The sequence below is a fragment of the Ambystoma mexicanum genome, chromosome 8 (assembly GCF_040938575.1).
Source record: "Ambystoma mexicanum isolate Mex_15411 chromosome 8, UKY_AmexF1_1, whole genome shotgun sequence".
NCBI classification, from domain to species: Eukaryota; Metazoa; Chordata; class Amphibia; order Caudata; family Ambystomatidae; genus Ambystoma; species Ambystoma mexicanum.
The window spans coordinates 1,395,660,159-1,395,684,792 of record NC_090929.1 but is presented as its reverse complement, the minus strand read 5'-3'; positions in this window follow the sequence as shown (position 1 = coordinate 1,395,684,792).

Sequence of the window (24,634 nt, the reverse complement as noted above, 5' to 3'; positions counted from 1 at the left end):
GTGCATCTGTCTTGGTGACAGCATTCGGAGCCCTGTAATCCACACAGAACCTCAGTTCAGAAGTACCTGCTTTTGGAACCAAAACCACAGGGCTGGACCAAGGACTACTAGACGGTTCAATCACCCCAAAATCCAACATTTTGTTGACCTCCGTCTTAATGTAAGACCTTACTTTGTCTGACATTCTGTATCCCCTACTTTTGGTAGGTTCACTGTCTCCTGTGTCTATGTTATGTTTGCACCAAGGTGTCAACCCAGGGGACTGTGAAAACAGAGGGGAAAATTGCCTAAGCAAACTTTTCACCTCAGCCTGTTCATCAGAAGTCAGATGAGGGGCCACTCGGACACCCTCAATGCAGCTATCTGAAGGACTGCTTTGGAATAGGCCAGGAAGAGGTTCAGACTCCTCTTCCTCAACATCTGAAGCCAATAACAGTGCTGCGATTTCAACTCTTGGGATGAAAGCCTTCAGCCTATTTACTTGGAACACTTTTGGAGCCTGTGCCGCCTTCCAAGGTCCACTAAATAGTTGACCTCGCCCAGTGACTCCACCACTGTGTAAGGGCCTGACAACCATTTATCCTGTAAAGCCCTAGGCCTTATGGGATTCATGATCAGGACTTTCTGAACAGGTGTAAAGTTAATGAGGGAAGCCTTCTGGTCATAGCAATGTTTCACCAGAGCTTGTCCTGCCTTCAACTTGTCACTAGCCAGACCCATCAGGAGTATCATCCTTTTTCTGAGCCCTAACACATAGTCCACTATGTTGGTAGTAATGGGGGGAGTGGGCATCTCCCATTGATCCTTGACTATGGCTAAGGGTCCAGTACTGGGTGACCAAACAGAAGTTCAAAGGGGCTGAAGCCAACACCCTCTTGTGGTACCTCTCTGTAGGCAAACTGAGGCATGGTAAAAGAAGATCCCATTTTCTTCTTTGAGGTTCTTCCAGAGGCCCAATCATACTTTTCAAGGTCCTGTTAAACCGTTCTACTAGACCATTGGTCTGGGGGTGGTATGCGGAAGAAAACTTATAGGTGGCCCCACTTTCCTTCCACATAGCCTGCATATACTTAGACATAAAGTTGCTGCCTCTGTCAGACACAACTTCTTTTGGGAAGCCAAACCTAGTAAAGATGCCAAGTAACGTTTTTGCAACTGACTTGGCAGTCACTGTTTTCAATGGGATGGCCTCAGGATACCTGGTGGCATGGTCGACCAGCACCAGGATAAACCTATTGCCTGAGGATGTTTGGGGGTCAAGGGGACCAACAATGTCGATCCCTACCCTCTCAAATGGTACCCCCACAACTGGGAGTGGTACCAATGGAGCTTGGATTGGTGAGCCACTCTTACCAGATAACTGGCAGGAGGCACAACTCCTGCAGTGACTTTCAACATGCACCCCAATCTTGGGCCAGTAGAAGTGCATGGATAACCTTAGCTTGGTCCTTTTAATACCAAGGTGACCAGCAAGGGGCACTTCGTGTGCCAGCTGCAGGAGGAAGGGTCTTACAGCAAGGGGAACCACCAACCTCCTATGGTCTCCTTCTGTAGACTCTGTAGGCTCACTATACAGGAGCCCACCTTCCCAATAAATCCGATGCTTCCCAGGAGGTTCACCCTCGAGCTGGGAACAAGCCTGTCTTCTTAGGTCTTCCAGAGATGGGCACTCACGTTGGCCTTTACTGAATTCTTCCCTGTCAGGACCACCTTCTAATAACAAATTGTTTAGTTCAGGATGGTCATTGGGGTCAAACACTTCAGGTATCACCACCTCCTCGTCAGGTCCTGGTGATGGACCAACTACCTCCACCTCAGTGGTAGGTGAGTTAGGGGGAATATTCTCTTTCCCTCTTTTTAGGTTTTTTGACTCCTTTAGCCTTTGGTTTCCCCTTTGGCTGGGGCAGTGCATTGGTATTGGACAGTGCTGCCCTTGTTTGAGACCTTGTGCAGGGTCTGTCAGCAGCATCTCCCACAAGCCCTAGAGCTCTGAGATCATTGCCCAACAAGACCTTTCCTGGGACACTCCTCTGAATGCTCACTGAAATCCTGACTGCTGTACCATTGATAGTAAGATTTACAGGTATTACTGGGAACATGAGAGGTGGGCCGTCAGCCAACTTAGTGGGCATCAGAGTAGCACTGGCAACTTCCTCTGGTTCTACCAAGGTAGAATCCACTACAGTTCGACTGCACCCACTATCCCTAAGAGCTGGAGTATCTACTCCATTGATCAGCACACTGTCGTTAAAGTAGTGTTTGGTGTTATCTGGAATCCTAGCATAAGCCTCTGAGACTTTAGGCTCCCAGGAACCCAGGGATACTAAAACTACCTCAGCTTCTATCCCACTGGAGAAGGAGTCTGAGGAGAAGGATGCTCCTGTAATCTCTTCTTCCTCATAGGAGGAGAAGGCCAGATTAGCAGAGTGGACCCCCAAGGTTTTGACCTTACATCTGGGATCCCCCTTCACGTGGTCAGTTGCTTCACAAGCAAAACAAGATCCATTGGGTCTGTTTACATAGGGAGGCTTACTATAACCAGAGTTCTGTTTCGGAGGCTGACCTCCACTACCCTGTGAGTTCTCTTGTGTCTTACCCTTATTTTTCTTTTTGTGGCCCTTTTGGGAAGAAGATTTATCAGTTTCCCCACCCTCTTCATCTTTGGACTTTTTCCCTTCCTCCTGCTTACCAGGATGAGTCTTGTCCTTAAGGGACACTCGATGTGACACCCACAAATCTGCTGCAATGGCTAGCTTCTTCGGATCTATCTCCTTTGAATCTGCCAAGTGCTGCTTAACCTCAGGGGAAGAAGATGCAGAAATATGTTCCAGTATGACAAGACTTATCATACCTTCAAAGGTAGAGACCTTATAACCTTCAACCCAGCCAGTCAAGTTTTTTAAGGATTCGGTTACATAAGATACCCAAGTACCACCTTCTTTTTTCTTATACACTCTGAATCTTTTTAAGGATTGGGCCGGAGTCTTCCCAAACTTTAAGATGAGAGTCTGCTTCAACATTGCAAAATCTGCTCTCTCAGCTTTTGACATTTCCATAATGGCACTGCAGCCAGAATGGGGCAGTCTGCTAAGTAACCAGGCAATTTTATCAGCATTGTCAACTTGTTGAACTTCACATGCATATTCAAACGTATTCAGCAAGTCCATAATGTCATTGTTTTCCTCACACACACTGAGCAGATCTTTTGGAAACCTTGGATGAGAAGAGGCCCCAGACACATGTCCAGGACCCTTGGATCCATTGGAAATTTGAAGCTTAGCCAATTCCAACTGATGATCCCTGTCTTTCTGTTTTTCTGCCTGCTCTATCTTTAGTTTGGCCATATTGAACTCAAGCTCCTTCTGCCTAAACAGCAGTTCTTGCTTCTTGAATTCAAGTATGGCCTCCCCATCAGCACTGGCAGAGGAAACACTAGACATTTCATCCTCCATGTCCTCATGGTTGCTGTGGATCAGTACAGCGGTAGAACCGTCGGTTCTACCAGTGAGAGCAGCCCCACCTCCTTCTGCACTGTCCTCAGAAGCTATAGCTCCAAGCTGAGCTTCTTGCCAGTCCATGATTATTTGGATCATTTCCACTTTCGTGCCTTGAGAGGAGACACCTCTCTCAGCACACATCTTTCTTAATGTGTCGGATTTAGAAGCATTTAAAGTTAACAAGGTACTTGTTTCCATAATGTTAGATAGGACTATGGCCTTTAAAAAGTTATACTACAACAATTCACTATGTGTCCTGGTAGAAATAACTCAAAATGCCTTCACTAGTGAGCAACACTGGATACCTTCAGTCCTATCCCACCGCTGTACACCAATTTGTTAAGACGGATTTCTGAACTCTTACCTGGAAGTGCAGAGGTTCAGAAGGCCAGCCTAGTTTCTTGGAAAAGGGTAACCTCTGGACAAGCCAGACCAATCAGGGTAGCGATGGCAGCGGTCAAGACTAAGTCTCAAGAGGGGTGAAGGTGACTGAAAGCCCTCAATGAGCACACAAAGCAAGGACACTTATGAATTACTCCAGACAGGTGTTATATTAAAAATATAGACACATTTATTACAAGGCCTTTGTAACATAGACCATAGCAAAAAATCACAATAACACTAAAGTAAACGAATACATCACAATCAATGCAATATATATACAAGACCGAGGGGTCTAAGGTGTTACGAGCACTGAATATCTAGACCACCGGGCAAAAACAGGCAGTGCAAGTAATCTTTAGACCCAGTTCATCATCAGAAATACACTTAACTAAGAGGCAGTCCAAGCCCTACGAAGAGGGGAGCCTTGTGCTCAATAGTACCTGCACGCCCTGGTGCCAAAGGACAAGATAGGGTCTCTTCAAGGGTCACTAGCAGCTCATGAAGGTGGATGCGGTTGATGAAGAACAAGTCCCCACTATTCAAGCAGGACGTCCACTTGCGGGCAGAGGCAGGCTGAGAGTGTGGGATGGAGTCGCTATTTTGCAACAGCGGTATAAAAGAAATGGGCTCCTGCGCTAGGGGCCACCGGTTGGGGTATGGACTACTCACCGGTCCCCGACGCAGGCAGACCCAGACTTCGGCAGTTCAGTTCACTTTACTGGCAGGTTCGAATGCGACAATCAGGACGTCTCGACACCGCATAGATTCCGCGGTAAGAGGATTTAGGGTCAAGGGGGTCACAAATGCAGCGAACGTGCATAGGTTGTTGCCACAGCAGGGCAACACGGCAACCGCGTTTACTCGGGTCCGAGCGCACTCGTCTCACTTCAGACCTGGGAATGCCAAGTATACGAAATTCGGTGTCAGGGTGCCGTGGACACAGAGCTAGCAGTATGCCAAGTTTCGAGGGCTTCCCCAAAAAGGCAGCGGTGACAGAGCAAACGTCCCGTGTAAGCTGGTCAGCCCACTGGTTGGCCCAGGGACACTTCCGAAGAGGCTTATTAGCAGGGTTTGATGAAGGTGCCGAGAATAGTTGGTCCCACTATTCCAATGGGTCGAAGCGTCTTCACAGACCTTCTAGGATGATCAGATGCAGAGGGGTCCCACGGGACGACAGCGGGCTCGGGCTGCCAAACCTTCCAGCGGATCACCAGCGGTTCCTCGACTCAGCTTCTTGTTTCAGGATACTTGGCTCCTTATCCTTTGTTCGGTGTGAACTCAGGAGATCGACATGGTAGTGGTGTTTTCAGCCTCCTCTTATCCAAAGTTCCCTTTGCGCCAAAATGGAGAGGACCCAATGGGAGATCTGCTCACAAACACTCACTCCATACGTGGACCAATCACGGACCACAGTGGTCCCAGGCATTCAGGACACTCTAGACTCTCTGCCACTCAGGATGTGTATTGGGCACAGACATCCCAGCCCACATCCTGTAGGCACACACACAAGGCATGCAGAAGCCCGCAAAAGCATTGGGTTTCGCGGGAAAGTGCATGACCAAATAAGGAATGGCCCGGGTCGGCTCGACCTGGGGAAGGTGAAGGGGCAAGATGGCCATAGGACAGGACAAAGTACCTCGTGGCATGGCCATTTTGGAGCCGGGCCACCTATTCATGCCAAATGCGCTTAATGCGGTTAACATGGCAAAAAAAGGGTTCAAAACATAAGATAAATGATAGCTGCCACCAGTCCTCTCTGTGACACACCTGCATAGTTCATAAATAAGTCCAGCGAGAGTTTCTAGGGCCTTTGGAATGACTAGAGACCCAAGTGTACTGTAAGGTAAGTTACATTGTACACCTGTTACATGTTGCACAAAAGCTGCAACATGAGGAAGGACTTAGGGAAACATAGTCTACCAGTACTGACTGTGTTACTGGCATGTCAGTTTCCCCATAAGAATTGAGCGAAAGCCCAGAGGAGTGCGGGTGAGGGCTGCGCTTCTCTGGCAAACGTTAGATCAGGGTGTAGAACAGCAGCAAAATGTTTGGGGGTTGACACATGGAGGGAAAATTACATTCAAATATGAAATCTTTCCTAACACTCAGGTATTGTCATTATATGAAAAGTAGATCCCCTACATTGCCAGTTGCTGCGATAGTATCCAAAAATCCAAAAGATGCAAGTCACTTTAGTGCACACGAGCGGTCATGCTTTAATGAATGATAATGACTTGTTACTTATATAGCGCCTTCGCCAATCACTGTTCATAAGACATATTTATAAAAATGCTACTCTAAACACGTAATAACACTTATGATGCTTACTTTATTGTAGATACCCAGACAAATATGCCATGACGCAGTAGGAGATGGCTAGACTGGCTGCACCCAAATGTCAGTCTAGACAGGTAATACTTACAATGTTTACTTTATTATAGGTGCCCTGTAAAAATATCAGGCCACAGCAAGAAATGGTTAGACTTGCTGTACCAAAATGCAAGTCTAGCCACTAATAACAAATATCATGCCTGCTTTACAATGGATGTCCATTACGTGATAGTGCACCTCTCTCCTGCCCCACCCTCCTGACACCTCCCCTCCCCCTCCCACTCTCCTCCTCCAACTCCCAAAATCAGCCACTTGGCTCAGCATTACCTCCATGCCCTTCTTACTCGTCCTAGTACTTTCGTATGAGGCAACATGCTGCATAAGCAAGTACTGGGACAAGGAAGAGAAGGACTAGGAGTAATGAAGATTACTTGTAAGTAATATAGGCATTGAACACAGGAAACACATTCATATACCATTGATATGCTCATTTACACATGCACCCTTCCACCATTCACTCACACACCCAGCCACCCATACATCATGCACTTACACACACACATTACATGATATACATACACATACATACACACACTCCATTTCATGAATGCGTGCACGCATATTTAAAAAAAAACATTTTCTTACCTTTTTCTGAATCTATTGCTGCTCCGATGAACTCCTCTGCAGGCAGGCATCCCTGGCTCCCATTCTCCACGCACCCAAGGAACCAGCTCCGGTTAACGTCATGTGCAGAACAGGGGAGCCAGAGCCTTCCATGTCCTGTGTGGGGGGGGGCTTTTAGCAGCCGTTAAAATCCATGGCGCTAAACCACCTTGGTGCTAATTACGCCACCGTAATTTACGGTGGCGTAATTAGCGCCTTCCCCACTCCCATTATGCCCTATGGGGCAAAAATGGGAATGGGGAAGGGTAAAATGGGAAATGGGGATTTACCGCCCCACTCACCTTGGAATGGGGCGGTAAATCCGCCATCCACCATGGTGTAAACATAGTTTACACCATGGTGGTAAAGTTGGCGTACTTACCGCCTGGGTCGTAATAACCCCCTTAGAGTCAGAGCCAGAGGTCGCACAGGAGATTTAACCCCTGGCAATCAATTCCCAATTAAAAGCAGAAAATGAGTGGGCACCACTTAAATATAATCACGTTGAGTGAAATTTAAAGAGTCTGGAAAAGTTTAATCAATTTGCACTTTTGTGAACAATCTTGATGGGAGCTGACCGCAAAGAGTCTGGAGACACCCTGACTCTAAAAATACACAGAGCAGAAGGCTAGGTAGTAAGCCAAGCCACACACTCGCTCTCCTTTTGGTCTTAATGGGGATAAGACATTTCAAAATATTTTCAAAAACACTAATTGTTAAGTTGTAAATTATTCATAATTGAATATGACCGACTTGGATGTAGTTTTCTGTGAATCATCACGAATGACACTGTTCATAGTTTCATAAAAAACAATTTATATCCAAAAAGGTGAATTTTTAATCCAAAAAGCAGGTCACTAATAACTTCTTAGTGAGGAAGCAAATGTGTCACAGCATCCAAAAATATTGACTTAATTTGCCAATGCATTTCGGAGAATGTCTCCTTCTTCAAGGCGAGTCAAATACTGCATTTAAATGATTCATCAAAAATACATATATGAACATGCAATTTTGGAAAAATAATACCATTAGTGCAAAAGTAAGCATAACAAAACATACCAATCGCCAGTTGTTTCAGTTGCAGTCAAGTGAGAATAGCAAAAGAAAGAATAGAAAAGAAAAGCAAATTAGTGTGTTGAAAGAAATTAGAATAAAATATGGCGTGGAAAGGGTGGAATCTGTAGGAGAGAGTTACCTGGAAGATATGTGACTTTACACAGAACAGGAAGGATCTTGAGTGTGGTTCGAATCAAGAAAGCTGATAAATCCACCTGTTAATGGCGGTATATTGCGGCATGACAATATCTATGGGGCAGAGATGTAAAGATCAGCATAAATGTAGGAGCAGAATGTTTCTAAAGCAAAGGACTACTCAAGATCACGTACCAAAAAGTAGAATAGGCAATAGACTGCTGTCTGCATCCTGCCGAGGCTGGGCGCATGTCTGGAGCCGGAGGCTTCCTTGTTGTGCCGTTGCTAGGCAACGGGCCTACTTTTATGTCCTTGCCTCGCGGCGCGGTGCAAGAAAAAAGGTTTCTACTGTGCTCAGAATGCAGTGTACGTGCCGGGAGCAGGGAGGCTCCCTTGTAAATGCGTTGCTAAGCAACAGTGCTGTTCGAGTTATCTAGAGCCGCGGTGCGCACAGATAGCACGCATCGCGGTGGAAAAGCAATAATAAAAAAAACAAGTAAAAAGGCAGAGGAAGCCTAAGATGGGATAACGATAATACAGTAAAAAGTAAAATGTGAAAAGAATAAAAGAAAGTGTCAAAAGCATAAAACAATAATGATAGACATGGAAGACATACTCATATATGTGAAAAAGTCTTAGTGGTAGAAGAAACTGACAGAAAGTACCTTGGTACCTCATGTCAAAATGTGAAACAAATCCATATCGATAATTATAAAGTATGTATGTGTGTACACTTCACAGAACATGAGTGGTATCGCCCCATGCGGCACCTTGGGTCCCAGACAGAGGGTCCGGGAAAGGGTGTCTGTGGTAACTTAAGCATGGGAACAATGGTATCTTCTGGTGTGTATGAATGAGTGATATACAAAACCTGTAAAGAATGGCACATTTGTTGCAAAACAAGATCCAATGTGATACACATAATTTGGTAAATAGAATCACGAGGAACTAAACATAGAGTTCAAATAAAACAATGGAAATTGATCTCTTCATTGAGACCATTTGGAGACAAACTTCCCAATTTGTCGATCCAAAAAGTTTCTCTTTTATTCAGTCGTTGACCAAAGACTTCATGTGCATTGATTTTGGTCAAAACTTCAAGAATCAGGAATCTTATTTGTGTTAAGTTGTGGCCTTTGTTCGCCCAATGGCGTGCCACTGCAGAATCCCCAATTGACATCCCTGCAGAAGGAAGGTGTAAATCAAAAACATACATTACATAGGAGAGCATAGCATTTCAAAGCAGGGCAGAACATACTGTCAGAGCATTGCGCAATGGACCTGGTTACCACAAATCTGTACACAGTGGGTACACAGCATAGCAGGGGCTACGGTAGAACCATTATAAGAAACCCCTCGTTTATTTGAGGGAATTCCTTTGGGAAAGGATTTGTAGTGGTAATCTACACTTAACTTATGCTGTTTTGCATGTTTCAAATAGGATTAATTAAAACAAATGTATGTCATTATGTATTATGTGTTATTATACTGTATAATTTTATTCTGAAATGTTTTATGTTTTATTTTGTATTTGATATTTTTTGTAAGGTGATGATGATAATGGTGGTTTTTGATATTTCCTTTTTCTTTTTGTGTATGTCTTGTAAAAATCCATGAACAAAATAACAACAAAACAATATAAGAAAGACAGGCATTGGCGATGCCAAAAGCTTGGGCTTTTGTGTAGGCATGGCAATGGCACTTGCCAGGCAACGCTATAGTGGTATGAACTGGTCATTGATGCTAGCAGGTGTAAAATGGTGGGAGTACCAAGACATCTAGTAGTAGTAGGTTTACAACTCCAATCAAGCCATTAACTATCAGAAAACTGCTTTGAAAAAACACACTGGCAGGCACTTGAAGTGGAAAGTTTGATGTTAAGACTTGATTGAAGTGAGAGTAATGAGTTCCCAGTAGGAGGTGTTTTGGGCAGGAGGGGCAGGAACTGGGTGGGAATGACCATAAGGATTAGCAGGGCCACGGACACTCAATGGGTGGGCAAATAACCAAACAACACCTTCAAGCTTTGTCTCCCTTCTCGTATGTCATTTCTCCCTGAGTTTATAGGTGGCTCTGCCACCTAAAAGCCCAAACTAAAAAATGACACTATCAAGGTGTATCTCCTGTTTACAATGTAGAACTAAAGAGGTTTTCAAACTTTATAATGAAGCAACCCACCGACAACAAACTAGTAATCAACCCAAACCCTCAAAAGAGCTGGCCAACACTCTTGCTAGGAGCTTCCAGGATAACATTGCTAAAATTCAAGCCAAGGTTGATCACTAGAAGCGCTCAGACTGAGCAGATACTATAAACCTGCTGAACTACCTATGTTTATGGAATTCAACACCATTACAACAGAAGAGCTGATTAATATCACTACGGAACTAAATGCCTTAGCTGAACAATCTGACCATGCCCAGCCACCCTGATCAATGAAAATATGGATAACCTGGCGGACCTCCTGACTTCATTTTGTAATGGAGCATTGACATCAGGCAGTATCCCAACAATACTAAAGGCAGTTACAGTACAACCCCTCCTGAAAAAGTTCAGGGCAGAGCTAGAGATACCCCAAAACAGGGACATAACATTAATGGAAGGTGTAAAAGCCTTTCTGCCCCACAACCGTGAAACCAGAATATACCCTCTAGAGGATCCAAAGGAATGTCAACATTTGGCTTCATGAAAAGAATATTTAACTCTAATATGCACAAGTACATTAACCAAATAACCTTAGTTCCCCCCCCAATGACTTTTATCATTGACTTTAATGCACGCATAGCTTATGACTAGCAATCGCCCCCACCGGCCACCTTTACCAATTATTTGATTACCTCAAATGTTCCTGTCTTGGCCCTGTAAAAGATTACCTGACTTGTTCGCGTGTCAACTTGTTTTATGTTTGTTGTAATGTGAATAACCTGCAAGCACCAGGATTTCTATAACCAATGGTGCCTTAGCAAAAGAATCAACCGTTCTATGTAACGCAATTCTAGGCTCAGATCTCTGATACCGACTGTAACTAAGCAGATTACTTGGGCGGGTGACCTCCTACATACCTCCTGTTGCTCAGACAAAAGACGAATGTCTAATGAGGTCTCATTGTGCTCCTTTTTGTCAATATGCGGAAAACATTAAGGCTTCCTGTATCAAGGGAGTGTCAAACTGAGATGCCCAACTTTCCCAGGTTGGTCATTGCCCAATCAGAATTAAGCAGTTACTTAACTCCAATGCTGGGTTGCTTTTAAAATTGACAATAAAGTCTTTTCTTTAACACATATAAAATAAGCACAGTTTATAAGGGATTTGGACAGAATTAAGCCTTTCACAAACATGCTTTAAATAGGCACATTTTGTAATTTCTTCAGGAAAACGAAACACGATTAAACTGGGTTTGACAGCTAATTTTGTTATGGAGCTGTCAGTCAGTGAGGCCTGGATTCCTCTGACTGCACTGGAGAATCTATGATTTCAGCACACTTTTCCTTTCAATAATTCACTGGCAAAAGGACTGAATTTAGTGCCAAAACAGCACTTTGAAGGTTGCCATTGATCGGGAAGCTGTATTTAAAGGCATTTTCGGATTTTAGCCCACTTTTGTGGCCAGCTTCATGTGACGGGTAACGGCACCCCCTGGCATTCTCCTGCAGGGAGTTCGGTTTTGACATCAACTTTGCCTGTGTGTGGCAGGGTGTGCAGCTCTTTTGTGGTTAATGAACCATGCGCAGTTTTGCAGATTTCGCGCACATTCATTCATTAATGCATCCATTTTTGGCAGTTTTCTTTCCCCATTGGCAAAGGGGTGTAATAGGGCGCATTGGCATGGGTTGAAATATCCCACAATGAGTTGGTGGAAAGTTATAGTTTTACCTTCAGCTTTTTGCTGGAGGTAAAAATCTCCACTTTCCGCCCACTTTCAGCGCTAATAGCTGGTATCCAATGGACACAATGGGGAATGGGGATTTGCTGCCTTACTGCTGCTGGTGATGAGGCCCAAAGTATGCCATTTTATAGACTCTTGTGCCTAGAAGTAAGTGTTTGTGAGTGAAGTTACCAACTTGTCAAACAAAATATACATCAGCAACTATATCTAGTAGAGGTCAATCAATATATCCCAGCCTTGTTGTAATTAGTCTCTCCAGTTTTATGCACTTAGGGTGCCATTGTATACATTGCAGTTGACTTTTTCCAAATGTTTGTACTGGATCCAGTTGCTCAAAGATGAGTATCTGTACATCAACTGACATTGCCATCATGAAGTATCCTTGGGAGATTTTCTAATAACAGATACATTCCATTACTAAAACCAATATGTTAAAACTGGGTCTAGTAGAAAACATTTCTCAGACGTCAAAAGGAGGGGGAACTCGCATGAGCTACTCATAAGATGGAACTGATAGGGCCACACAAGGAGCTGAGGCACATTTGAGTTATCCCATTGTGCATGGCACTTAATTACTTGTATTTGCACTAGCACATTAGTAAATGTGTTTAACAGGTAAGCCATTGAAACTAGCTCACGTCTATGCTCCTGTAACTGTGAGTGTCTGAGGAAGTGCTTACGGGTCACAGAATGTATGCAGAGTCCTAGCAGGTGCTGCTCTGAGGCATACAAGCTGAGAGGGTTTCATTTCTGAGCACACACATCCTAGGACCTCCTAAATTCGAGAGCTCTGTCTCCCTCCTCACATCACACCAATATTTGTATGGATTGCTGTCGGCAGTACCATCGGACAAGCACACATTAGAATGATTTAACAGCGCTAGCATTGACAACCTCAAAAATTCAATGTTTGTGTCAGATAGTGCAGCAAATATTGCTCAGTTTGGAACCTAAGCAGTCCGGCAGATAGCAGTGCTGATTGCTGTCTAAAGCAACCGATATGTTTATTCCAGGGTTACCGCACAGTCTGACTGGGGGTGTGACACCTCAATCAATGAGGGTGAAGGATATATTCTGTTTAGGAGGTGCAGCACTTCACTGCAGGGAATGTTCTTTTCCTCTACAATGGCTTTCTGGCTCAGCCTCAACCCACAAGTTGAGCTTGTACGAAAGCATCGTCCGCAGAGTGCTTTTCGGGCAAGTACTTAAACAGAGAATGCTGAATATGTTTTCCGGAAATAGACACTTTGAAGTCATCTGAGTGAGGTAAGGCCACGCTTCCCCTGATCCAAAACACCCGAGTGCCTCTCTTATCGCCAGAGAGCAGCAGCTCTCCACTGTACAATGCTGCTGCATACAGTGAGATCACGTGTAGCGCCTCGACACATGAGTGCAGGTGGCTGCCTACTGGGGTGCTGCTTGGAGGCTGGAGCATCCTCACCCTCGCATCTCCAATGCCTCTTGAGACAGTCTCCAATGGCCACCTCCCTTCCTTGCACCACACTGTTTGCCAGAGCCGCGCCAAACTGTTTGCCGGAGCCTAATAGGTCACAGTTCTGTTGAATATAGAAGTCTGTGACTATGGGCACGCTCTAATAGCTGATGGGTTATGGCTCCACACCCCCCACCTATCCTTTTGGGTTACTCCTCCTCTTGCAACATAGACCCTCTGTGGCGTCTGAACCCTTCCAACCATACTTAGAAATGTTGGGCTGCACTAGAAACAAAAAGTAAAAAAAGCGGGCCAAATCTTTTCTATCGAGGTCAGTTGCTGCTCTCAGACACAGGCTCCCTCGAGTCATAGCAGCTCACGACGTAACATGCTGCTGAAGAATGGATGCAGCCAGGCTGGTAGCTCATCATGTGTTAGGAAAGATTTCATTGTATATGTAAACTTTTTTGCTGCTGTTTAAACACCTTAGTCTGACTTTGCCAGGCGAGCACAGCCTTCTGCTGCACTCCTCTGGGCTTTCGCTCACTTTTTATGGGGAAAATGACATGCCCTTAATACAGTCAGTACTGGGAGATTTTATTTCCCTTAGTCCTTTTCCAATGTTGCAACATTTCTGCAACATGTAACAACTGCACAATGTACCTTAGAGTACAGTGCACTTGGGTCTCATAGTCATTCCCAAAGACCCTAGATACTCTCAGAGGACTTTATTTGAGATGTGCAGATGTGTCATGGACAGGGCTGGTGGCAGCTTATCTTTTCATGTAATTTTAACCCTTCCCTGCCATTTTAACCGCGCTTACCGCGTTTGGCATGAATAGGTGGCCTGGCAACAAAATGGCCATGCCACAAGGTTCTTTGTCCTGTCCTTTGGCCATCTTGCCCCTTTGCCTTCCCCAGGTCGAGCTGACCCGGGTCAGTCCTTATTTGGTCATTCAGTTTCCCGTGAAACGCCAAGCTTTCACGGGCTTCTGCATGCCTGTGTGTGCGCCTCTAGGATGTGGGCTGGGGTGTCTGTCCCCAATACACATCCTGAGTGCCAGAGAGTCTGGAGTGCTGTGAATGCCTGGGACCACCGTGGTCCGTGATTGGTCCACGTATGGAGTGTGCGTTTGTGAGCAGATCTCCCATTGGGTCCTCTCCATTTTGGCGCAAAGGGAACTTTGGATAAGAGGAGGCCAAAAACACCCATACCATGTCAATCTCTGGAGTTCTCACTGAACGGAGGATAGGATCCAAGTATCCTGAAACTAAGAAGCCCAGTCGAGGAACCGCTGGTGAACCTCTGGTAGGTTTGGCACCCTTAGCCCGCTGTCATCCTATGGGACCCCTCTGCATCTGGTCATCCTAGAAGGTCTGTGAAGATGCTTCGACCCATTAGAATAGTGGGACCAACTATTCTCGGCACCTTCAACAAAACCTGCAAGTAAGCCTTGGAAGTGTCCCTGGGCCAACCAGTGGGCTGACTAGCTTACGCAGGACCTTTGCTCTGTCTCTGATGTTGTTTTGAGGAGGCCCTCGAAACTTGGTGTACTGCTAGCTCCGTGTCCCCGGCACCCTCTCATCGAATTTTGAACACTTGGCATTCCCAGGTCTGAAGTGAGACAAGTGCGCCAGGACCGGAGTAAATGCGGTTACCGTGTTGCCCAGCCGCAGCAACGATCTATGCAAGTGCACTGCATTTGTGACCCTCTTGCCCCTGAAGCCTGCTGCAGTGAAACTGGCCTGATCCATTCATCAGGAGCATAGAAATCGCCACTGTCCCGTTTGGGAATCATCACTGTATCGCCGGAACTGAAAGCCGCAGACGTCCTTTTTGTTCCATTTGAACCTGCAGCTGCAGTGGACTCAACTGGCGAAGTTTGGTCTGGAGTGCGCCTGGGGCCGGTGAGTAACCCTAATCTTAACCAGTGGCCCCCAGCGCCTCCATCTGTTTTTACGCACGAGTGGCCCCTGGGGGTCCCTCTCCTTTCCACTGCTAGTGCAAACTAGCGACCTATTCCCGAACCGTGGAATCACCTCTGCCTTCAAGTGGAGGCCCTCCTCGAATAGTGGGAATCTATTCTTCATCGCCTCACCCACCTTCTTGAGCTGCTAGAGACCCCTGAAGAGACCGCGTTTTGCCCATTGGAACAACCGTGTGCGCCTGCACTACATGTACTATTGTATTACTTCTTAGGGTTTAGACTGCCTCTTAGTTAGGTGTGTGTTTGATGTTGAAGGGGACTAAAGACTATCTGCACTGCCTATTTTCCTTCCCCTCTAGATTGTGAATATATTTTGTGCCTTTAACCCTTTAGACCCCAATGGTCTTGTATATATTTTGCATTGATTGTGTTGTGCTGGTTTAGTAGGATTGCTGTGATTCTTTTACTGTATGTTGAGTTACAAAGGCCTTGTAATAAATGTGGTTATATTTTTTACATATACACCCATCCTGTCTGGGAGTAATCTGTAAGTGTCCTTGCTCTGTGTGCTCATTGAGGTCTTTCAGTCACCCTCACCACTCCTGAGACTTAGTCTTGAGTGCTTGCCATAGCTACCTTGATTGGTCTGGCTTGTCCAGAGGTTACTCTGTTCCAAGAAACTAGGCTGGCCTTCTGAACCTCTGCCCTACATGGTCAGAGTTCAGAAATCCGTCTTAACATCATGCACGGCCTGGGTGGCTGCACCTGCGCAGTTGTAGGACACATGTGGTTCCCTAATGATTGATGCCCAGTGGCCCCCACCACAATGCGCAGGGGCAAGCCCCAAATCCACGGGCAGAGTGGCGAGTCACACTGAGCAGGCTGGCTGGCAGTGGCATAGATTAGATCATGTCATGTAATGTTCACCCTTCCCCCAGTGCACCATAATGAACTAGTCTGAAGCAACCACAAACATGAATGATTTGTTATTTTTGTATCCTTCTCCCCAAGAAAAGAGACCTGATGTCCCTGTGGCCTACCAGGGAAACTCCTGGTGTACCGGTGGGACAGTCCAGGCCTGGTGTGCAAATATCCAGATACTGTGTGGAGAGCAACATACTTGTCCTGGCCAACATTGTTCCTTAAATTACAAAATAGGTATGTTCCCAAATAATCATGAGGCACTCGAAAGGCTGCACAGTTCAAATGACAGCCAATGGAGAATCCAATGTCCATTCTCTAAATGAATGCCATCATCTATCTAATGTTCACTTCACATATTGTCCAGCTCCAGGAGCCTTTGACCATGCATGCATGGTGTGAAAAGCAATGGCCACGAGTCAGTGAGGGCATGGCAAGTTGTAGGTAGAACATTGAAGATATTATACATCTCTGTACAGCTTTCTCGCTGCATTCTTAGCAGGTTCTTGGACATCACCTTTGGGTAATATTGAGGAGGGTAAGGATGCCAGCAATGAGGACTTCTTGGAGGAAGGGGGTGTTTATGCCATTGGCTCACCAATGGACTATATCCCCCGCAGTACCTCTACCATGGTCACCACCACTGTGACACCACTGATGCTTACTCTACCCCACCAGGCACTGCTGCTGCCAATTTGGCCACATATAGCAAGCCAGTGCTGTATGGCAGAAACTAGGCTTCTGGGAGTGGTGCCTGGCCAGCAACCAACATTGAACCTTCTGCCATTATCAAATAGGCACCACTGAAGGTGTCTGAAGATGTGTTTGATCTTTTGTGGTCCAGGGAAGCTGCTACCCTGGGCTGACAGGGCAGAAGCCACCAACATGTGTCCCAGTGTGTTATGATGAATTTAACGACCAGGATGAAGGCCATAAACATGATGATAGAAATGATGGCGTCCTACCACAGGATGATACAGACATTCTTGGCTAAATGCCATGGCTTAGCGGGCAGGCCAGGGGCACAATGAAGAACCTGAAACACATGCTGAGGCCCATCTTGCATTCTTACATAGCATCCATTTGACTGAGACCTACATTAGTGTTTGGTAGGTCCCGGTCAAGCACCAGATGGGATGGACTTTGGCCTGACTTCGGGCTGTGCTCGGTCGCTGCGATCCCGGCGAGGGCACTTAAATAGGTAAGTCATTGAATTGAATAGACCAGCCCCTCAGGAGGCTGGAGAAGGTAGGCGAAAGCGAGAAAAGACTTACGTGTAGCAATGTGTGCTGGTATGAAAATAAAGACAGCTGGGAAATGTAGTCCCCAGCAAAAACCCCAGTTTACACAAGTCCGGGCAAACTTGAAGCTAAAAAAATGGCATACAAGGAAACAAAATAAAACATAGGATACAAAACAAAATAGATTCTAGGAATAAAAATGCTATGGTTCAGAGAACAACCACAGTGTCCAGTCAGCTTCCCAGCGCAGTAACACCTAAAAGGGAATTAAAATGCTACGTTTTCTTTTTAAAACAGACAGATTGAAAATGAAAGATAAAAGCAAAATAACAAACCGACACACTCTGGTGTGTTACTGCTGTGTCGCAGTGTCCAGTGTCGCATCCACCAGTTGACCCTGGATTACTGATGTGGGGTGCATTCAGAGGCCCCAAACAGAAGTCTCTTTCGCATGAACAGCAGGTTTGGCCTTTGTTTTTTTTAAGTAAAATTGGACAGCCATGTGGAAAAGGACATGTCATTACCAAAGGGTAAGCAGCATTTTAATTTACAAAAGAAGGAGGAATCAAAGATCTCTGTCACTTGGAAAACAGGATTTTTAAACAGTGACACAAACGGCTTGCACAGGTGTGTGCAAATAAAAGCAGTTTAAATGTGAAAATGTATCACTGATACAGAAAAATGTCAGGGAGAAAGCATGATGTGCGGGTTGACAAAAAGCAATGTATATTAGGTTTCACATACACAACTCCAGTGACATTTGAAAAGCCACTTTGTGTTCATGAAAAAATGACAGCCCAAGACAAACCCTTATATTGGCTGTGGGAAACTTCACAAGGAAATATCTCAGTCCCAGTATGGATGTCACATCTCCCATCTAATTACCAACTGCAATCAAGTGTCCTGCTAAAGGTGTCAAAATACAATGTTCTGCAGACCTGCTGGCTATGAAGGCATTGACTGTAAGAGAGGTTTCCCTTGGCTGGAGCATGACTAATATCTGAGGAAATAGGGGCAGCAACTTCAAAGAGCAAGCTTTTAACACAAAGAGACTGAGACAAAACAAATATCTGGGTACAGGCTAACCCAGTGAGAACAAATGGCTGGAAGGCAGGAGGAGGGCCATTTGTCCCACATATAGATTTGCAATTAATTTAAAAGGACTATTATCATGTAGGCCTTTTTCTCAGCAACCATAAGGCAGATTGAGTTCATCTATGTACCAATAATTATGTAACTTCCAGGCGATTTAGGAGATATAAAATTCATCCACCTGCGACTCAGGGTACTGTGATGGGAGTTAAATTATGTTTCTGGCTGATGTGAATATGTTCTGAATGTGAGAGTTGGTGAGCATTGAAGAATAAAATTAGGGATATGGGCAATAACATACATATTCATTACCTTTATGCTTTTTATGGACATGGCAGAAACGTGCCACATGGCCGTGCTACATGGTACAGACTTGGTGGTCGTCTTATCTAATTCTCAATAATTAGCTCAATCAGAAAATATGTTTATTATGGCAGCTGCTAGTCAAATTATGAAGTTGTGATGCATAACTAGTTTTTGCCAAAAAGTTGAAAGGAGAACAAATGGCGATTGCAAACGGGAATTGCCATATGTTGTTCCTGACCCCTAAACCAATCCTGACTTGGGGGCTGGGTTTGGGAGGAGAGATAAGGGTAACTGTCCAATCGAAGTTGCAGCAATTAGTGCAGGGTACTTCCCCAAGATTGTATATTGGTGGTGTCATCGCTGCTATATAAGAGGGACTGCACTGATAGAAAAGGACACACAGGCAGACAGGAACAGAGAGACATAGAGGGCTGCTGAAACCTACCATCTGACAGCTGGAAAGAAACACAAGGGGAGATTGCTGAGAGTGCATCTGGATGGATCTGTCTATTTCTGGGAAGGCCTCAAAGCTGACTGGGTCCTATGGTAGAGATCGGGTGGCCGTCTTTGACAGCGAGTGACCAGACCCCTGCCCTATATTTCCAGAGTATCCTGAGATGCAGCTGGCTTTCCTGATTTTTAAACAGAGGCTTTCTATCTAAGTAGAACTGAGCCCTGGGAAACCAAAAGGTGAGGGAATCTACTCCCCTTAAATCCTTTCCCTTTATAGTGGTTGGGGGACAGAACTGTGCAGATCCTTAGCCTATTTAACTAGAAAATATTAATTTCATTAATTACCCATTTGGCAGAACACTACGGGGTGAATACTTTTAAAATCGAAATTAACAAAGCTCACTTCCCACTGTGCGCTGAAAACTATAGCCTATAATTCAATTGGGTAATCCTTTTTATCCTGCTGATCCCAAATTCTTTAAGGAAGAGCAGTGTCTTTGTTCGTAAATCCGTCCAACCTTTTTATCCAGCTTCCCCAACAGAGGCCTTTCAGTAAAGGGGGTCTGAAATCCAAAATGCCCCAAATCATTCACATTTTTCTGTCTGACTTCCCCAATACAGACCAAAGTAGGGTGTGGTCTGAAAATCAAACGGCTAAATCACCCTGTGGTTTTTTAAACCAAACGTGTGGTCGAAATCATAATTGCCATATGTATTTGTACCAATATTGAAATCCTATTTCTAGCCTTTTAATCCTGCAGGAAAATCAAAATCGCACAACACTACATGATAATTGCTTTCGTTATTGATCAGTGTAATTATTATGTGAAGTGAAATTTGTAGCAAGTGAATAATTGTGACTGTGTTCTTTTCAATTCACTTTTGTGATTTATTTATGCGGAGAGAAGTTGATTGTGTTGTCCTACGGATAAAGTGGTGTTCGACATTTCTGTGCTAATTTCTATTACTTTTAATTTAAATAAATACCTATATTTTTCCTGTATACCGGCCTGGTTCTTGGCTCATTGTTAGCTCGTGGGTAGAGGGATCCAGGGGGCTGGATTTGTGCTTGAGATAGTGCTAAAGAAAACAATTCATTAAACTGTTTGTTGCATCACACCTTAAGTGGGCAAGGAAGGAAATCCCTGTGTTGAGGGTGGCTTCTCAATGAACCATTACACTGAGCAGGTGTGCTGTGTCATTCTGTGAAGCATGAGCACCATGTTGTAGTGTGACTCAGTGGCACAAAATGCAACATAGCTTCCTTCTGCAGAAGACGTGGGTATAGGAATCCTGATATTGATGCTGGTTTGAAGTTTGCTATTCTGTAACTGGACTATGGAGGTGATGATAGCATTGTCAAGGTGAAAGAAGGTATGACTTGGTCAATGGTAAGCACTTATAGTGAGTGGTGGTCTGAAAAGTTTGAAGATGACTCTTTTGTTCCATCAGTCTCCTCTCCGCCTGTATCTATGTATCTCTAGCTCTCTGGCTTCATCCAGTTGTATGAGGAGGACATGTAGGTGTGGATTCATTTCTCTGGCAGCCCTAATGTTGATCTGTGGAGTGCTTCTGCTTTCTATGTGCACTTTGCTGCCTTTGCATGGGATATGATGCACCAGTCCCGTATAGATCTTCTCTAAGCAGTGATTGCCGCCCCTTTTGAGAGAATATTGTATCTGAGGTATTACCATTGAATTTCTGGTTATATTTAATTATGCAGTATTTACTGCATACAGTATATTCTGGATTTGGTATTGTGAAAACACAGCCTTTTGGAAATATTGCATGTGGCATTGACGCTTACTCAGGGTGGATGGTAAAAAGGTGTTTTCAGAGTTACCACCCAACCTGTAATGACCCCTAGTTATTTCAAGAGATCTGTCGAAGGAGAAAGTTAAATAAGTAAGCAAAATGTTTATGCCAGCTGAAAGTAAGGAATTAATCAAGACAAAGAAAAATATGATAAGCACATGTCTAACTAAGGAACAGTAAGGACCTGACAAGAGACAACTTGTTTTTTTTTACTGTTGAGCAATATGGTGTATAGATCAATATGGTTTATGATAAAAGGACATTAACTTCTGACTGAAAGACTGCACCGAACACAGGTTTTATTACCTGATTACCACTCATGTTTGAGCTGAGTGTGAGGTGTATGCATCAGTTTCTGCCCCCATCTCCCTCTTGCACCTCCAGTAGCAACCATATTTAAAAAAATACATGTGTTAACGTTTTTCACTACTTGCTATAGTCCTCAATTTTCTCTGCTGTTTACATCCATGCAATTAACACTGAAAACAGACTGCAGCAAAGTGGAGCAGCCTCACAGAGGCCAAGGAAAGATCTATTTTCATTATTTTCATTTGTAAAAAGGCTTCAGGACTCACTAATTCAAATTGTGGGTTCTAAAGGCAATAATTACCCACACCAGCGGACAGACCCTGCCCGTGACAGCACTGTCATCCATGTTAAAGCACAGTAACTTTGCTTAGGCCCATAGTTTGGATGTTGGACCACTGCTGTTAGGGTCGGCCCTCTTGCTGGGTAATTATCAACTCATTGGGGGTCATTCCAAGCCTGCCGGTTTGGATACAACGGTACCAGTAAGCTTGCCGGTACCATTGTATCCGGACCGGGAGACTCTGAGTTGTGCCCGCGGGTGCCTTTCATTCCACCAGGTCTGACCTGGCAGAATAAAAAAAGGCACCCGCGAGCACAGCATGCCTGTAGCACCTGCACGGTAATGAACTGTGTCAGTGCTACAGGCATCCCCATTCCCATTGAGCCCTATGGGGCATTGGGGAACACCCGATTCCGGCACCCGCGGAAGGGCAATTACCGGGTCTAGCGGGGCCGGAATAACCTGGTTATTGCCCATTCGCGGGTGCTGGATAATTTCGGAAGTTTGCCGGCAGCCTGCCGGTTTTACCGGCAAGGCTACCGCCAAACTTCTAATGAGGACCATTAAGTTTAAGTGCCTTAGTGTCGCAGTTCATGCTGTCTGTGGCACTAGCACAGAGTGTATTGTAAATAGGTTTAATCGCTATGAACAGCCCTTGTCCCCTGCAATCTTAAATCCTCAACTACATGCTTGCTTTTCATCCCTAAATTCTGTAACATGCGGATCAGTGAATGCTGCTGTTGCTAAGAAGAGGAATGCATTACCTCTCGAGATCAGATGTTTGCAACATGTTACCACTTTCTGCCATTAGATTAAAACCTGTCTGTTTTCTTGGTGTAATATGCAACCATGCCCTCTTAGTATTTAAACTCCTTAGCACCGAGATGAGTTGAGGTGAATGCTGCTCTTTATAAGTTGAACTAAAGGGAAATGCAAATATGGTGAATGACATGTCAGTAGGTGATTGAGTTCATATTGGAATCGAGAAAGGATTGAGTATGTCTTGAACAAGCATTTCAGTGGAACAGTGTGTGGAGCTGAGCATCATTTTGTAACTCTGGTCATATAGTTAATGTGCAGAAGTACATGCTGAGCTGAGGACGAGAGGGTAGCAGTGAGTTAAGTGGAGAGTTTAAGTGGAGAAATATGCTGAGCCGTATACTATTATGTTGTGGAAGGCTGAGCTGTGGCAGGTACAGAGATGTAGGATGAGTTGAGGGCCACTGTGGTGGATAGGACGAGCTAAGGGCAAATATGGAGAGGCAGCCTACAGAAGCAGCAGGCCAAGTTGGAGAGAGGTCTGTAGAGCTGAACTAACCTGAAGTCATGTTTTTTATATGGATAACAGTCACTGGTGGCTTTCTTTCCCTTGGGTGATTCCTTTTGTAGTTATAGGTGTTTTTGCTGTGATCTGCACTATTGGTACCCTTATTGTGACTGTAGCAATAATTGGATATAGTCTTTAGGTATGTTTGGTACCTCTTGTGCGCTCACAGTATCTTCAAAATAAACCACTTTAAAGCTTGATTGCTATATTCAAATCTGATTTATTCCTGTTGAGTTCAAATAACTTGTATTGTTATTCATACAATGTTTTTTTCTTCCAAAAGAAAGATCCGTATTGATATCATACACATTACACTTTCATCCCTCGACACGTGTTTCCCCATAGAGTCTCCTATGGTTCATTATGTTCTTAGAGTAGAGATGTGGTTGTCTCTAATGCAGCGCTGATCCTAGCGCTGGTTTAGAGACAACCACATCTCTACTCTCCAGTGTAAGGAAAAGCAAAAAGCCAAACTAGGCAAATACTTGAAAAAGGATCCACTACAGGACTGCATGCTTCAACCACGATGAAGACACATCTTCAAATCTAAATTAGAAGACTAATCATACAAAAATAGGGTGAATATTTTCTAGTACAACATAAAAACTGAACACAGCCACCCCATCCAGGGGCCTCGCTGTCTCTAAGTGCCCCACCAGTCTATTCTGTGTAGATGACATTCATTTACACAGCAGATGTGGTTTCTTCGCGTAGTGCAATGCTACATCTACGGCTATTGAGGTACCACAGTGTACTAAAAAAGATAAAGGCAAATGCTATTAAAGATAAGCGTACTGCCTTCGTCTCGTGACATGTACTCATAGTTAACTTAAAAGAATCTGAATAGTGAAAATGGTATTGCTCAACCCGTCGGACGAGCGACCCATGTTTCACCATGTTCTCTGATTAATGGCACCTGTCTCCAAGGCAACAGCACTCGCTGTGTTCTTATGCCGTCGGCCATCTTAGTTAAACTTGTTGACTCCGGCGTAACGAAGCATCGAAGAGGGACTTATAGAGTCAGATTCAATGGCCTCGCAACCATATTGGAGAGGAGTTCAATATATGGATGTCAGATACCGTTTCACTCAAATGTCATTTTCGAGAATACACAAACTGACAGATAAACACGCAACCACCTTAGCATTCAGTGCAGAGGAGGCAAAACATATTTTATCTCTAGTTAAGGATACAGATAAGGCACTCCAGAGTCAAGAGGACCCTGACAAATTGGTGTTTAAACTAGAAAGGCTCATAATATGTGAAATCTCACATAAACTCCATGCAACAATTTTGGTGGAATATTACAAATCGCACAAAATTCCATGTGGACTTAGAGTGTATTTGAAACCTACCTTGTGTAGGGTGAATAAGGACATTGTAACTAAATGGCATCAGATACTGAACAAATATTCATTAGATTTGATCCTATTGACGATAGAGGAACTATCTAAATCCCTTACAACTATTGATTCAGACATCACTGCCCTCAAAACCCAACTATCAAAGTTAAAATCTGAACAGGAACTTACACTATTGCTAGAAGAGGTGAATTCCAAACTAGCTAGTTACAAAATC